The sequence below is a fragment of the Amblyomma mixtum genome, chromosome 5 (genome assembly GCF_055824585.1).
Source record: "Amblyomma mixtum isolate Tamu chromosome 5, ASM5582458v1, whole genome shotgun sequence".
Taxonomy (NCBI): domain Eukaryota; kingdom Metazoa; phylum Arthropoda; class Arachnida; order Ixodida; family Ixodidae; genus Amblyomma; species Amblyomma mixtum.
Genome location: NC_143016.1, coordinates 68,198,004 through 68,212,639, shown reverse-complemented (window position 1 = coordinate 68,212,639; position 14,636 = coordinate 68,198,004). Strand labels below are relative to the sequence as shown.

The window sequence follows — 14,636 nt, the reverse complement described above, 5'->3', positions numbered from 1 at the left end:
TAATGGGCAATCACAAAAAGGGGACGGTCTATCCCTTTTCTTTGGGGAGAAGGGAAGAGGGGTCTGGTAATGCAAGAACAAAAATGACATTAAGGTTCAACTTATAAGCAGGGATCGTGGAACAACATAGCCCAACTCTTCATTGATTATACCGCTTACTGTTCACTTCTTCTCCAGCAACGGCCTTTCGAGGGCTCATCGATCAGCACACTGAAAACTTCAGAGCCAGACCCAACATCTGCTCTCGGCATATATGCACAGGTGTCCCAACTGCGGTCTGTGAAGGAGGCGAAATTGACAAAAGCTCCGGCTTTCGTGCCGGCTTTCGCACGGTCATCGCGCTCGCATGCTGTATACATGTGTAGTGTACACTGTATGCGCTCATGCGGCGCCGGGCGGCGGCCAAGGCGCTGGCCGGCATTGGCTTCGCACGCGATGATGCGCGCAGCCGCCGCGCTGTCTCGGCGTGATGGATGTGCCGAGGCCAACCGATTCCGGGGCAGCTGCCGGACCCCAGGCGAGCGTGCGAGGACCAAGCGGGCGCCCCCGCGCGGCCCTCGACAGAAGTCGTTACGCCTAGATGCCGGAGGGGGTTATCCTGTAGACAGGGCACGGCTGCCCGGTCTCACATCCTCCTCTCCTCCCCTTTGCTCTTCCCCCCCCCCCACCCATTCTCTTGCCACCTCTGTCTCCTCTGTTTTTGCTTGCAGTGTTGCGTCACGTCTCGTTATCTGGATGCGGAGAGGAATGCAGAAAGTTCTCCGACTGGCTTGTGCCTCCGAAAGGATCGGCTCGATATGGCGCAATTGTGGTAGAAACTTGCGATGAGCGACGGGTTGTGCCACCTTATGCAATGGTTGGTTTCGAAATCCGTCCTCTAATTATATGCTGCGTCGCGTCAGATTGCGACGGAGTTATACGGTGGAGTACCGTGAGTAGCTGCGTCTTGAGCAGTGCAGTGGGAAAGCGCAAGATGAGTAGCTTGCAGCTTGGCACAAGGGTACACAAACGCCGTTACTAGTAAGGAGATGTGTACATAGAGCAGCCCCCCCCCCCTCCATTTTCGGTGGTCATATCTGTAAACTACTATGCTATGCGGGTCCTGAAATACTGTGCGAACTTTCGGCCTTCGTGAGGGAGGATGTATTTGCTGCAAAAAGATAAACCTGTGACAGCCTGTATGATGAAATAACGGAATATACTGACAGAAGTTAGCGCATGAATCGTGAATAACGTGGGCGGTATGAGGTTAGAGCCGTTATTTCAAAAAAGAAAGCAGAAAAAGGCGTCTTTGTAAGACGAAAAAGAACAGCATGCGAAGGTACTCCTTTCTTGCTTTCCCGACTATGAGCTTATTTATAATGAAAACGTATGTGTATAGACACCTGAGGTTGTTTGCTGCTTCCGCCTGCATGCCCGTCACGTTTCTTCGAGAATTTGCGAAATAACAAAGTTCCAAAAGTCTTCTCTTCATTCAGGTTTGGCGTCTGCACGCTGCTTCTCTGCGCCGAGTACTCTTGACAACCAAGCGCGGCGCAGCACCCCACGTGCATTTCTATTTTCATATACCGTATTTGTACACAGTGTATATTGGCGCCATACCCCTGTCTTTTCTTACTATCGCTGCCCCCTTTCTTTCTCTCTCCCTGTTTTTATTTTTTTTATTGCCGCTAGCCGCAGCTCAGGTACTTCAGGTTTTGATGGCAGATACCGCGGATACCAACGTCTTATCCTTCCATTTTTATTTTGTTAATAAATAGCCACTAGTAAGAACAACTTCTATTAAAGACAGCGCAGCCTTCAAAGTTTATAATATGGAGTTTATAACTCATGACTCTATGGGCAACTGAATTCGCAAGGCTGGTTGCGCAGATAGCAGTTTCCTGCGCCAGTGATCATCATCAGCAGAGTGGTCATTGTTATCATCCTTGTTTAAGTCGCTGCAGGGGACAGGCCTCTCCCGATGACCATCAGTTCGTGTTTTGCGGCTGGTTATTCAAGCAAGTTTTCTGCTGTCTGATCACTCTATATACGTATATCCAACCCGCGGCGGACGCCGATGACGCATTCCTTTTCCTGCTCTAATAAAACCATACAAATAGCTACCGAAAGAAAGATGCGTTTTCGAACGCAACTGCTGTACTATAGGCTGTAGTATAGAACTGTAGTGTATAGGCTGTAATATAGTGGGAGTGAAAACATAAGAGGGCGCGCGGTTATGAAAACGCTCGCACAGTTTTCACTCCAACGATGAGTCTACCATGGCCCAACAACATGCGCTGTTCCAGTGCCCAGCCGCCGACGGGCGCGCTCTCGATTCTCACCGTACAAGCCCGGCGGGCACTTGCGCACACACCTGGCGCAGTGGTCACCTCTAACACTCAAACACACACACGCTCGCGCGCGGGTCGGGTCGGCTTTGCAAAATGGGCGCAGCCAGCGCAACAACGCGGGCTCGCTTATAAACACACACGCAAGTGCAGAGAGGGCGCGTCCGCGGGGCAGTATAAAACAGGGAAAAAGGCGAGAGGGGGAGGGGGAAAAGAGGTAGGAAACGGCCGACCCTATCTCAATATCGCCGGCACTCGCGCGAAAGCTCATCACATTCGCGTTAGAGCTGCCTCCGCCGTCGCTGCAGTTGCGCCGCCTCTCATCGCTCTCTCGCAGCCGCTTTCGCTCGCGTGCGTGCCGGTCCTCACTGGCGCGTTTGTGCAGTGCGTGTGTGTATACCCTGCGTTGAACAAGCCGAGCGGCTGCGGCGGCCGCGCCTATTTACCTGCCAGGGTGTACACACGCGCGTCTGGCCTGGCCCGGAGACTACTTGCGGCTGGCTCGGCGGGGGGTGCTGCCGAGCGTTGCCTTTGGCCCCGTCGCAGGAATTGGGTTTTGATGAGAAAGCATCGGCATCCCCTCCACTCTGTACACTCTTCCCCACTGCGCTGCAACGGGCCGGGCTTTGCCACGGGGGGGCGCCCGAGAATGCGGCGCACGCTCGGTGATGTCAGTGTTGGGAGCAGCGCTGTGCCGTACGAGACACCCCCGTTCACCTATGCCGTCCTCCGCATCAATATAGGTTGACTTTTGTTACGGGGACCCTTACAAAGCAAGCCAATAAGTCTCTCGTGGCTGTTGAGAACTCGATTCGTTTTTTTTCCTTTTTTTGAAAGCAACACTACGTTGGCGACAGTGTTTGTGGTGCAGACAGTGTTTGTGGTGCAGAAGGAATAAGGTATAAGCGGATGCAGGTGCACCTAGAATATTTCATGTCGTCCTTATTGCGCGGCTTCGGCGGTTCAGCTTTTTCGGGTCGCCTCGTGGGCATATTTGCGCATCTATAATGCACGCACCAAAGGCGGTCGGTTGCAAATTCAGCAGAAATTTTGCTTGGATGCGTCCCCTAGCGGTTCGACAATATTGAGTTCTGCGATATTCTACGGGGATTAGGAAATTTCATATCTCCTCATCTTTGCGTCGCTGCTTCTTGGGCTCGCTCCCGTTCGCCGCGGTCTATACAAATAACGGCGGTACGTTTTCTTCTCGGATGAGTAGAGTTGTGTGCACGGGGACCCCAGAGATGCGCACGAGTGGATTTGTAGGCAGTGGGAGGGGCTCTGCCTATTCTTAGTAAGTTTCTTGTACTTTGTTAGTCAAAAAAAAAAATTGCCTCATGCATCGCGTGGAATATAGTTAACCATTGCAAAGGTGTCTACGCAGGACACGGTCCGTTGCCCCGAAGGGCTAGCTTACTGGTCTAGAAACTGATGACAACCGGTTGAGGAACTGTCGACTGGTGTCCCTCCGCTAAGATTCAGTGGGTGTGGCGTTTTGTTGATGATCACAACGAGAATGTGTGGTTTGAGCCCGGCCTCGGAAACCACATGTACTTGGTGAATTAGTTTAAAAAAGGAAGCTTCTGTACTGGGTTCGGGAGAGTTCTAAAGTGTTGCGGATGATCGCAAATGGCCTGAAGCCTCCCACGAAGTCCTTCCTAAACCTTAGCACTGTTCGCATTTAGTTACCGCATTAGAAACTGCGCGACATACAAGATAAAAGGAGTCCTTTACTGGTTCAGAGGCATTATTAATAAAGCGACGACACCTGTTGCGTAGACCAGCAGTGGCTGGCAAAAGCGTGAGGAGCGCCGCCATGCCGCTCCAGTCGTTTGCGAGGACCACGGATGGACACGAACTGGGTCTACTTTTGCGCACTTACTGCATGCAACTTGCGATACCGGAGCGCGCGTAGGCGCACGCGGACAAACCGGGCCTCACTTCGCGCGTCCTTCCTCCGCCACTCCATCTTTGCGACCAAGAGAGAGGGGGGCGGGAGGAGGAGGAGGAGGGGCAGACACCAGAGAGAGCGCCGCGTGTTTTGTCTCCGCGGTTTCCTCCGGCTGCGCGCTCGCCGCCGGTGGCTGCTGCTCCTTCGATATACCTTGCGAATGCGCTCGCAGCTTGTCCATGTTGTTGTTGGCTTAGTTTGTGGTTGTTGTTGTTGCCGGCCGGCGTGTTTGCGTTGCCTCGGCAAGCTCGCGGAGCATCCAGGAATCCCCGTCGTCGCGCTCTCTTTCGGTGCGGTGTCGCCGGTTGTGTTTCCGCATCCGAGCGCGACTTTGTTCGGGGATTTTCCCATGGCGCGCTGAGCACGTGCACTCGGTTATACCTGGCGCTCGGCGGATGAGGGCAGCGACTGGAGGAGGGTAAAAAAAAAAAAGACAAGGTACCTCTCGGTCTCCTTCCTCGTGAGCGCTACGCGTCCTCCCACGAGCATTGTCTTCTGGGACGCGTTCTGCTTCTCCGTCTGAGCGCGCTGTTTGCCCGATCCATCCATCCCCCCCCCCCCCCCCCCCTCCTTTCTTCCTCTCTCCGCTGCCCGCCTCCTCCTCTCCTTTGGGATGTTTCGCGGCGAATGACGGTGCGCCGTCATTGTGGCTGGCGTCCGCGACGAGATGATCGATGGAGTGCGGTGAGCTCGCGGACTGTCCGCCAGCCCCGATCACCGCGCCTCAGGCTGTGCGCGCTCCGCACCGGGTCCTTTTTGTCTCGAGCGGGTCGTCGTCCACGGCAGCTTGCCGTGCTGCTGGCGACGGTTTCCTCTCCCTAGTCGTACTCGGCGGAAACGTTCCGTCCAGCTTGTTTATGCCGCATACTAAGAGGTGGGAAGGGAAGTAACAGCCCAAGGCACTAGGCAGGAAGAACAAAGATGACCGGGAGCGATATTCCAATGTGATATAGTTTTTATTTTTATTTGGATGTCATTCAAGGCGTGCCGGAGCCGAGTGCGGCTTCTCTTCTAATACTGAGAAGGCGTAGTGACAGATGCACGTAGGTAAAAGGAAACGTCACCACAACTCCGAGAGAAAAAGATTGAGCGGTTTCCGTTATTGCCTTGTGTCTGTGCGGTGAAACTAAGTGCTAGTGTTACCACATCGATGAAGCTGTTCGGGTCGCTTTTATGCTGTAATAGTTTATTGTGTGTTTTGTGCCTGTGTACTTATCATGTTTCACGCTGAATGGACGTTTGGCAACACATGTTTTCTTTGATTTCTTCTTGGTCCTCAGTAACGCTCACACAATGATCTCGCGCTTCGCACGTGATTGCGTTTCAAGGTGTGCATTCGCGTGGCGCGTGACCAAGTTGAAAAATTTTCTTTATCGTTGTGTTAACTATGGCTTGGGTAAATTAGGTTGTTTCGTCGTTTCTCTGCCGATAATTGCAACTCGCTTGTTTTCTTTTTCTCGTTGCAGGTAAGCTGTTCGTGCTACTTGTCACACATCTCCCAAGAACTGGTATGTCGTACTGCATGCAGATTCATTGCAAGGTCAGTTTACTTAGGCGAGTCGACTGTAGGTATGCTGTTCTTTTCACTTGAATTATAAATTCCTCTCTTAAGAGGCAATACATTGTTGTTTGTTTGTTTTGCAAATAGTCATGCCAACCAAGCAGAAAGGCGACACAATTCTTTTGCACGACAGCTCGTTCGGTCGAAAAGCCGTCGGCGTAGTGGGCACAGTATCGGAAATAATCAGGGGCTGCGTAAAAAAAAAAAAAATCTGATCATGTCAACCGTTTGCCGCGAAATGTTCCTGATGGTGTCATATGATTCAGCCTACCGGGCAGCATGAATCTACTAGTTAAGTTAAAGCTATAGCTAGCGGCGGGGATTCGAACCGCCGACCTGTAATCGGTAGCTGCATATAAGGGGCGTGTTGTAAGGGTGACTTTTTCTGTCTAACCATCTCCAGAGGTCGCTGAAGCGTATTGTAGTCTGAAGTGGTGATCCTTTTTTTCTTTTGCATTTTCTTTGCGTTCTTGCAATGCAATGCTCGCCTTAGGGCGCACTGCTCCCGAACAGGGAAGGGGGAGGGAGAGGGATGGAAAGGGAGGAGAGGGCGCCAAGGGAGGAGGAGCAGGCGGTCTCTGTCGTCTCCTTTGAAGGAAGTGATTGTTTCGTGAGCGATCTTTCTTTGTGCGACTTTGTGCGCGACGGAGGATCGATCCTTTCGTCTGGGACTCGAGTAGAATCGATGTTCCGATAATTGACGAAGAACAGTGTTGGCAGACGGAATGCACTGAACGATGTCTTCTGTCGCAGTGCCAAGCCCACTGCTGTCGCGACTATATATTTGCACTGCGTGGAAGAAAAAAACACGTAGAAGTAAGAAACCGAAGGAAAGGCGTCTATGGTCTGTAGTGTTTGCTCTGTCCTTGTCATTAACGATTTGGCACGCCTTGCCAAAATTTGTGAGCTTTAGCTGATGGGCAGATCCGGCACCGTGCTGCGCTCGATAGCTCTATACGACTGGGTAGCTTCATTTTGGTGTCCTTCGAATCTCAGCTTCGGTGGGTGTTTCTTCCGAGCGAAAACTCATCTGCGGCCTCTACAACTAACGCTTCCTACTGCATATACGTCTGGGCCTTGACGTTCCAACGTAGCATTATCAGGTGTTCAATAAATTTCTAGTATACAAAGCGGCCCTTTAGACTATGTAGAGCACCGTAGCGACGGGTTGCGCGGATTAATTTGGACCCAATGGGACCGTCAATACACACCGAAATTTGAGCGCACCAGCAGTTTTTTCGTCTCGTAACCACCAAAATACTAGTAAGCGAGTTTAGAACAATCTTACTATAGTCGGATAAAACTCAAGAACGAAGCGGATTTTCCCCCCATCAAAGGACCCCCCTTCCAGAAATGGCGTCGGCCGATTCTCACGACCCTGTTAGGGTGACAATGTATGAAGATTTAAGAGGATAGTCATTTTCCTCCATGGTCCGGGACAGTCCGCTGCATGCAATTTCACGCTAGCGCAGTCATGAGAATCAGCTGACGCTATTGGCTGGAAGCGAGTCCTTTGACGAGGAAAAGACACTTCGTTCTTGAGTTGTACCCCACTATAGCAGTCAGCAGCCGCGTGCGCCGTAATCACGAGCACTAAACCACTGAGCACCAACCGGGTCTTGTCGCAGTAAAATTGGAAAGAGTGTCATCATCGTCTACAACATTTTCTTGCCCTATTACGCTCCGTGCATTGCGAAATCGCCTTTAAAGCGAAGGAAAAAAAAAGAAACTTCGATCGGATGATCTCCGTGAGCTTCCACATGCCTCGGAGTTTGTCGGAAGCTGCGCGATTACGCAAAACCACTTCGCCTCGAGCCGAACCTCGAACAACTGTCGCTCAGTGCATTTGCAGGACTGGAGGATAAAAAAAAAAAAAAAGATAGAAACGCCGTCGCGCGCCTTCCCCTAGAAAAACCTGTAGTGTGCTCTCGCGTTTTATTATACTGTAATCCCCCCTATTCGTCCATGTACCAGACGTCTACTTGCTTGCCAACTTTGGCGTTCTTGCGCGTTAGGAAGCAGACGTGGGCACTTTTTTTTTTCTTTCCTTCTTCCCGTTCTAAGTGGGCGAAGTAAAACCATTTCGGCGTAACGACGAGCTCACTGAGAACTCTTGAAAATCGGCTGCGTGTATATAGTATATATGGATAGGAGTTCTACACACGGCGGTGCTCCTTCACTTGGGTGATGTTGCTCAATCCGCGATACTGAGAACGGTATGAAAGCAACGCAAATGAGTGTGCTTGCCCCTGCGGTAATCTACTGGTTGAGCAGCTCCGTTCAAGGCGCTTGGGACTAACTGGAAAGCTGATAGCTCTTTAACTGCCTCCACGGGAGTCATTAACTGACGCGAAAACCCCCGTTTCAAAACCCTTTCCCAGAACCAAGGACAGGAGTGAGATGCTAGTAAAGAAAATAATAATAATAGTAAGGAAAATGTGTTACGGCCGCGGGAAATATTGCGGTTTAAGACTGGATCGAAGGTGGTGTGGAGGCAGTGTGGAGAAGAAAAAAAGAAAGCGCTATAGCCAGAGCAGAGGTCTGTTATTGCCCTTTTGTAGACAGCCCGGAGTAACGGAATTAATTGGTCTTATTAAGCTTGATCTCCTTATTGAAGTTTAGTTAGGTACAAAAACATTCAGCAGATTATCGCGCGGACGTACATTTTCTTGTCGTTCAGATGATATGCCAACGGTAAGTGAAGCGTAAGCTTTATTCCGGCGGATGCATCGAAATTTCAGCATTACGAGTACAATGACCGCTCCAAGTTGGGTGCACCAGGAAGACTAATCTCGTTGACTTCTGATTGGTTGATCTGTTGTCACTTGGCGGAGCAAAACTTGGGGCTTCGTGGTATGCCGTAGTCGAGGGCTTCGGATCAATTCTAGTCTCTTAGGGGGGGGGGGGGGGGGGGGGGGGGTTAACTTGTGCGAAATCTGTCAAACGGTAGTTTCTTTATTCACCCACGGAAATACCGTGGCCGCGCTCAGGATCGAGCCCGTTACCTCGGGTCTATACAGCAGTCGAACACTGTAGCCACTGAGCCACCTCAGCGGCATTTTCGGGCCTTCGCATGCGCAGCTTGCATGCAGTCTTCCTCTCGTTCCCACTAATGCAGCAAATATGCACGCGCGATGTATGTTAGGTGCATAGCTGTAGAGTCATTTTGGCATAAGGCAGCAGACATGAGTCATTGTGTCTTTAAACCTGGTGATAACTGCTGTCAGTGTGCTTACCTGGAGTCGGGCACGTAGCGAGGGTTTGCTTTCGGGGAGGGCCCGATGTAATTTTTTGTACCACGTGGGGAAATGCGCGTCCGCGCATGCCTGACGATGTCACTTCCGGAAGGTCTGGCAGTGTGGCAGTGACTTTGATTTCAGGGATACTGGGGAATGTGACCCCCCCCCCCCCTCCCCCTCCTCCTCCCAGGATAAGAGCCATGCTTAGAGTGCTTGCCCCCCAGTAAGGGACTAGTACCGAAATACCTTACAACTTGCTGCGTTGAATGCATTTTTTTTCTCCACCCGGCCGGCAACAGCTTTGTTCATGGCTGTTCTGGAGACTTAGCCAACCGAAAACCTGAAGAGAACGCGCTACAGTGCACTCACCCCCCCCCCCCCCCCCCCCCCACCCCCCCGTCCATAGAGTGAAATTACCGCCTGTTAAGCAGAAATATCCCTAACCAGGGAAAATGAAAGTGAGCCTTCCACAATCTCAATACCTTCAGCAAATCCCAATCTACGCTATACAGCAATAAGTATCCACCCTGCGAGGAAGTCTGCAATACTTACCGCATGGCATGGGAATTTCAACAAAATGACGCAATTCCTAGAATTAGCCAACCCACTGACGAGGTGCTGGCCGGCTCTCACCTTGGGGAACAGCAGAACCTGATTGCAAGAACCAAGGCATCTGCTGCCTCCCATGGGATCCTGGACGGATTCCACGCTTTGTGACCTGCTCCGTTCTAACTCTATGCCGGAAATAAACGTTTTATCCTCCTCCTCACTACGTCACGTAAAAGTCTTGTAGCGTTCGTCGTAGCGGCTGCGAGCTAGACTGCCCTCGCTTCAACGGAGGTCACCAATTCCTTCCTTTTTGCTGCTTTCTGTCTGCGTTTTTTTTTTTTTTTTCATCGGAGTCAGATTTTCTCATCGCAGCTCTTGTAGCTGATATTGCTTTCCACGGGCACTCCTGAGTGCCCGAGTCGAAAATGACTTTTGGGCGTCCCACGCATAACGGCGACACCTTCCAGTGACGTTGGTGAGTACCGACGGATCTGACCCGGCTCCAAGCTTGCCACGCATGCACGCTTATTTACATCCGCGTTGAGGCTATATCGAGAGCACTGCCGGTCTCTTCGGGGCGGAATTCTTGCTGCTGCCTTCGGGATAGCGCGAACGTTCTGTTTTCCGTGAGGCTCGCTCCTTACGAAAATTTTAATAGTCTGTATAGAGCGTGAAACGAATATGTAGGAAGTGCCGAGAGAGAAGTTTGCTGGGAAGCAGGCGCGCAGGGGAGCGCGGGCAAATCACGTTGCGAAGCCGCGCCACATTCTCAGCCGCAACCTGCATGCGGTTGCGTGGCGGCTCCGTCCTTTGTACGGGGCGAGTTACGACTCGGTGGATGCGCTTCTCCTGCGCTCCAGACTTCGCTTTCTCTCTCTTTCTTTTTCTCTCGCTTTTTTCTTTCATCTCGACGGCTGTCTGATCCTCCTCTTTTGTGCGTGTGAAACTTTCTTTGGGAAGCGCGCGCGTGCGCGCGCGAAATCCGGAATTTATTCAGCGACGCGCCGGCGATCGCGAGTTCGGCATCGACGACGGAGACGACCTTCCTTTTCGCGAAAGGCCGAAGAGAGAGAGAATTGAAAGAGCGGTATTGGAGAGCGACAGAGCGACAGAAGGAAGGAGAAAACGAGAGCATATATATAAGGCGCGCGCTACGCGAGGCGCCACCGCAGAGTGCGCGATAAGTAAAAAGGTGGAAAAGGTATTAAACTCGGAAAAAAAAATAAAACAGAAGCGGGACGCCAGGAAATAGAAAATAATGGGCGCCAGCCCCACAATACAGCGTTCGACGGTGTGCGTGAGGGCTGCGGCAGAAATGCAAAGCTCTTGGAGCAGCAGCAGGAGCATGGTACCAGCACCACCGCCACTACTACGTAGTACTTCCTGCCGAACATATTTCAGCGAGTGCGAGCTTCGAGAAAGGAGAAGAAGAAAGAAAGACGGAAGCATTCTACAAGTTGGATTGGACGCACTGACAGAAAGGGGCGGCCGTATAAATACGGCAAATCTCTGTTCAGGTTCTTCTGCCGGTGCGCTGTAAAAAATAAAAAAGAAAATAAATGCGACGAAGTGTGATCGAGAACTAGACGAAGGAAAGAAGTTTGGGAGCTTCGATTTGATCGCGCAGCGCTGCGGTTTTCTTCCGTATTTTCTTCTTGGCGGTGCTTGCGCCGTCCATATTGCCGCCTCTTGGGTATATTGTGCTTGCATTCCCTGACGATTTTTTTACCTTCGCGGCTGCTGTCTCCGCCCTGCCGTTGCGGCCCTTTTTGAAGGGCTGCCTGGAGCGCGACCGCCTGTCTCATTCGCTGGCGAGAAGCGGCGTCTTATTCGCGAGCATGTGGAGTTCAATCCTGCTCATCCTCGTCGGCCGCGCATGAGGTATATGGCGTCTCCGGCGCGACAAATGGAGGAGGCGACGAAGCACTGGCGGCGTGAAAATCCGGGCGAATGGTATTTCAACCTCACACCTCGAAGTTGCTTGTGCGTTTATTAGGCGTCCTCATGAGACCGAACCGCCGTGCAGGATCTGGCAGCGTAGACAGTCGCAGCCAGCACCAAGACAGCGGGGCAACTTCGTCGCCGTCAGGCGCAGCGTATACAGTGTCGGCGCATGGCGGTAGCGGAACCCGCCACAGTTGGCACACTGCACTTGCGGTTGCTTGCTTGTAGTGGTGGCCTAGTATTTTGACCATCCGCCTTGCATGCAGGAGGTATGGGGCGCAGTAACTGTCTGGGCTACGACTGGAAGCGCGCTGCCAGGGCAGTGATGCTACGCTTGGGGTATTTTTGCCTTTTTGAGGGAATTTCAGGAGTAAAGTTTGTTGAAAAGGAAATTTTTGGGCGTTAAGGGAATTTTAAGAATCGGATTTGTCTCGTTCTTTCCAAAGTCGCCGAGTTTTTAAGCTGCTGCTGAGAAAAAAGGGGCCTGAAATAGGGATTTCTGGATCTATTTTGAGGAATTTTCGGTTGCAGCGTGGAACGCCACTGCGTGAGGGAAGGGAGGAGAGGATTGCTTTGGGGAATAGGGAGGGTGTGAAACTGGGGAAAGAATGGACTAGGTTCCGGTTATGGCATTCTCGGAGAAAGTTCTATGTGCAGCAATGGATGCCAAAAAAAGAAAGAAAAGATAGGAGTCGGGCTTTGTAGCATTATCCGTTTCCCTAAAAAAAGAAGAAAGGACGCCTACACATCTTCCAGAAAATGCGGGATTTCTTCCCTCCTCGCCACACTGCGTTGTCGGCACTGCCCGTGCAGCACTAGAAAGCGCCCCGTTGTTTCGGGGCAGCATAGCATTCATGTCTGCGTAGTTTCGTAACAATACTGAGTCAGCGAGCATTGCTTTCGCGCGTCAAGCATTGCGCCGCCGCTTGTGTCCGCGAGAGCGCGCGCGGAGCGTTTTCCATGTAGGGAGCCCACGTTCCATGTGGCGGGCCTCGCGCACGTTAGCGGAGTAGTAATCTGCTGCGTTGACCGGGCTTGAACCTGCGTGCCGCGGGATTCACGTACGTTGCATAGGAGAGGCCAGCTAATTTCAGCGCTGCTGGGCGTTTAATTAACGGTGCGAAGAGAACGGGGTGGGGGTGGGGGATGCAGACCACGGTCTGATGCTGCTCTGCTACGTAGCAAGCACGAGCCTGAGCTCTGCCCCGCTCGCGTTGGAGCTTAGAAGCAGCTGCAGGGTCGGCTGCCACTTTATACCGTATTTTCTGGTCTATAGTCCGCACTTCGATACCAATATGCGTCAAACGAAAAGTATACAACAGCTGTATCTTACCGGTACTCACCTATGTTGCACACACGTGGAGGTTAGCACAGAGGGTTCAGCTTAAGTTAAGGACAACGCAGCGATCTATCGCAAGAAAAATTATCGGATAACGTTAAGAGATCGGAAGCTGGCACAGTGGGTGAGTGAACAAACGCGTGTTAATGACATGCTAGTTGAAATCAAGAGGAAGGAGTGGGCTTGGGCAGGGCATGTAATGCGAAGGCAGGCTAACGGCTGGTCCTTAAACGGAGGGAATTCCGAGAGAAAGCAAGCGTGGCAAGAGGCGGCAAAAAGTTAGGTGGGCAGATGAGATCAAGAGGTTTGCGGGGATACGGTGGCCGCAGCTGGCAAAAGACAGGGTTAATTGGAGAGACATGGGAGAGGCATTTGCGCTGCAGTGGGCGTAATCAGGCTGATGATGATGAGTCCGTGCTTGGTGTATGGTCCGCTGGGGCGAATTTCGGTTTAAAATAAAAAGTTATTGCTTATATAGTCCGCACCCGGTGTGCAGTCCGCAGGGAGGAAGATTAAAATAGGTTATTAAGGTTCTTCGTTAGCAATATACATTTGGTACCGGTCCGCGAGTTCGAGTCATCCGGCTCGCTTTGACCTACCGTCGCGCGTTTTCGAACACTCAGACGATTCCTTGTCGTAAACCTAGCTCATCACGACACACCACTTTTGAATTCCAAGGTACCATCTTCAAAAGCCGGTCTAAGCGGTAACTCTCATTTTCAGTGTCGATGCCGTATTCCACGCCCATCGCGGCTGACTTGACAGCTATGCAGACATCTTCGGCTCTGACAAGTGATCTTCCTAGCGAAATTACAGCTTCTAAACATCTATAGTCCGCGCACTGTAGTCCGGAAAATATGGTATATACATGCACATACGGGGACAAGAGAACGCGAATGCCCGGCTGTGCCGTTACGTGCACGGCCGGTGTGGCGGTTGTAGGAGGGATTGCGTATAGGTCAGAATAATATCCCGCAGCAGCCGTGGTCGGCCGTGTAGTTAATTAATTGCGATCCTCACCCCCCCTCGCGCCCCCAGCGCGCTTAAGAAATGCGCCCGCGGGCCTCGTTCCCTGATACACCGTTAGTGATTCGCTGTTCGTAATGTTACTTGACTAGCGTATTTGTATATACATTTTATCCGGAGCGAGGTCGGCGACCATGGTGTTGATGCTTCTGTCGTTCTTTCTCTCTCTCTCTTTAACGCCATTTCATTTTTATCTCCGGTATTGGAAGATTGTTTTCATGTTGCCTCAGCGGGGCACTGTAACGTATTTCTTTGTTTTATTTTTCTTCCTCTGCTTGCGGCCGTGTAACGCAAAAATCGACAACAATTACATCAGGCTGCGCACCCATGCAGTAAACGTGGATGCGTCTTTTTCATCGTCAGCATCATTATCGTCATCGTAGTAACCTAAGCGCACTGCAGGACAAAGGTCTACACCACTGTCCGATTGTATTAAACAAGAGTACAACGTTATAGCTCTTCAGCTAGTGACGCGGGCGGCGTAAGGAAGGGAAGTGGATGGTTTTGTGGGAAAATGCGGTGGCTGGCAGTTCCACCAAGGCGTCGCGTCTGTCTGGGTATCACATCCGGTGCGGCCTTTTTATTTTTGCGGAGAACGCCATCATTGTCGCCAGTAGTGGCCTGCTTTCAAGAGCCTCCGATCGCAGCGCCGCTAGAAACGAGTGGATCACCGCGACGTTCGAGCGGGCGCATTTTT

The 14,636-nt window shown here is 51.7% G+C and overlaps 1 protein-coding gene across 4 annotated transcripts in view; it reads left to right on the top strand.

Moving 5' to 3' along the window:
* The window catches only part of LOC149342503 (uncharacterized), a 239,808-nt gene that overhangs the window by 54,343 nt on the left and 170,829 nt on the right, over nt 1-14,636 (top strand). Inside the window, exon 1 of one of the 4 annotated variants that reach the window (XM_089544889.1) lies at nt 5,767-5,789. The exons of the other annotated variants lie outside the window; for them this stretch is intronic. The gene's annotated coding sequence lies outside the window, so the exon portion shown is untranslated. Of the gene's footprint in view, nt 1-5,766; nt 5,790-14,636 lie in introns of those variants that run through there. 4 annotated transcript variants of the gene reach the window in all.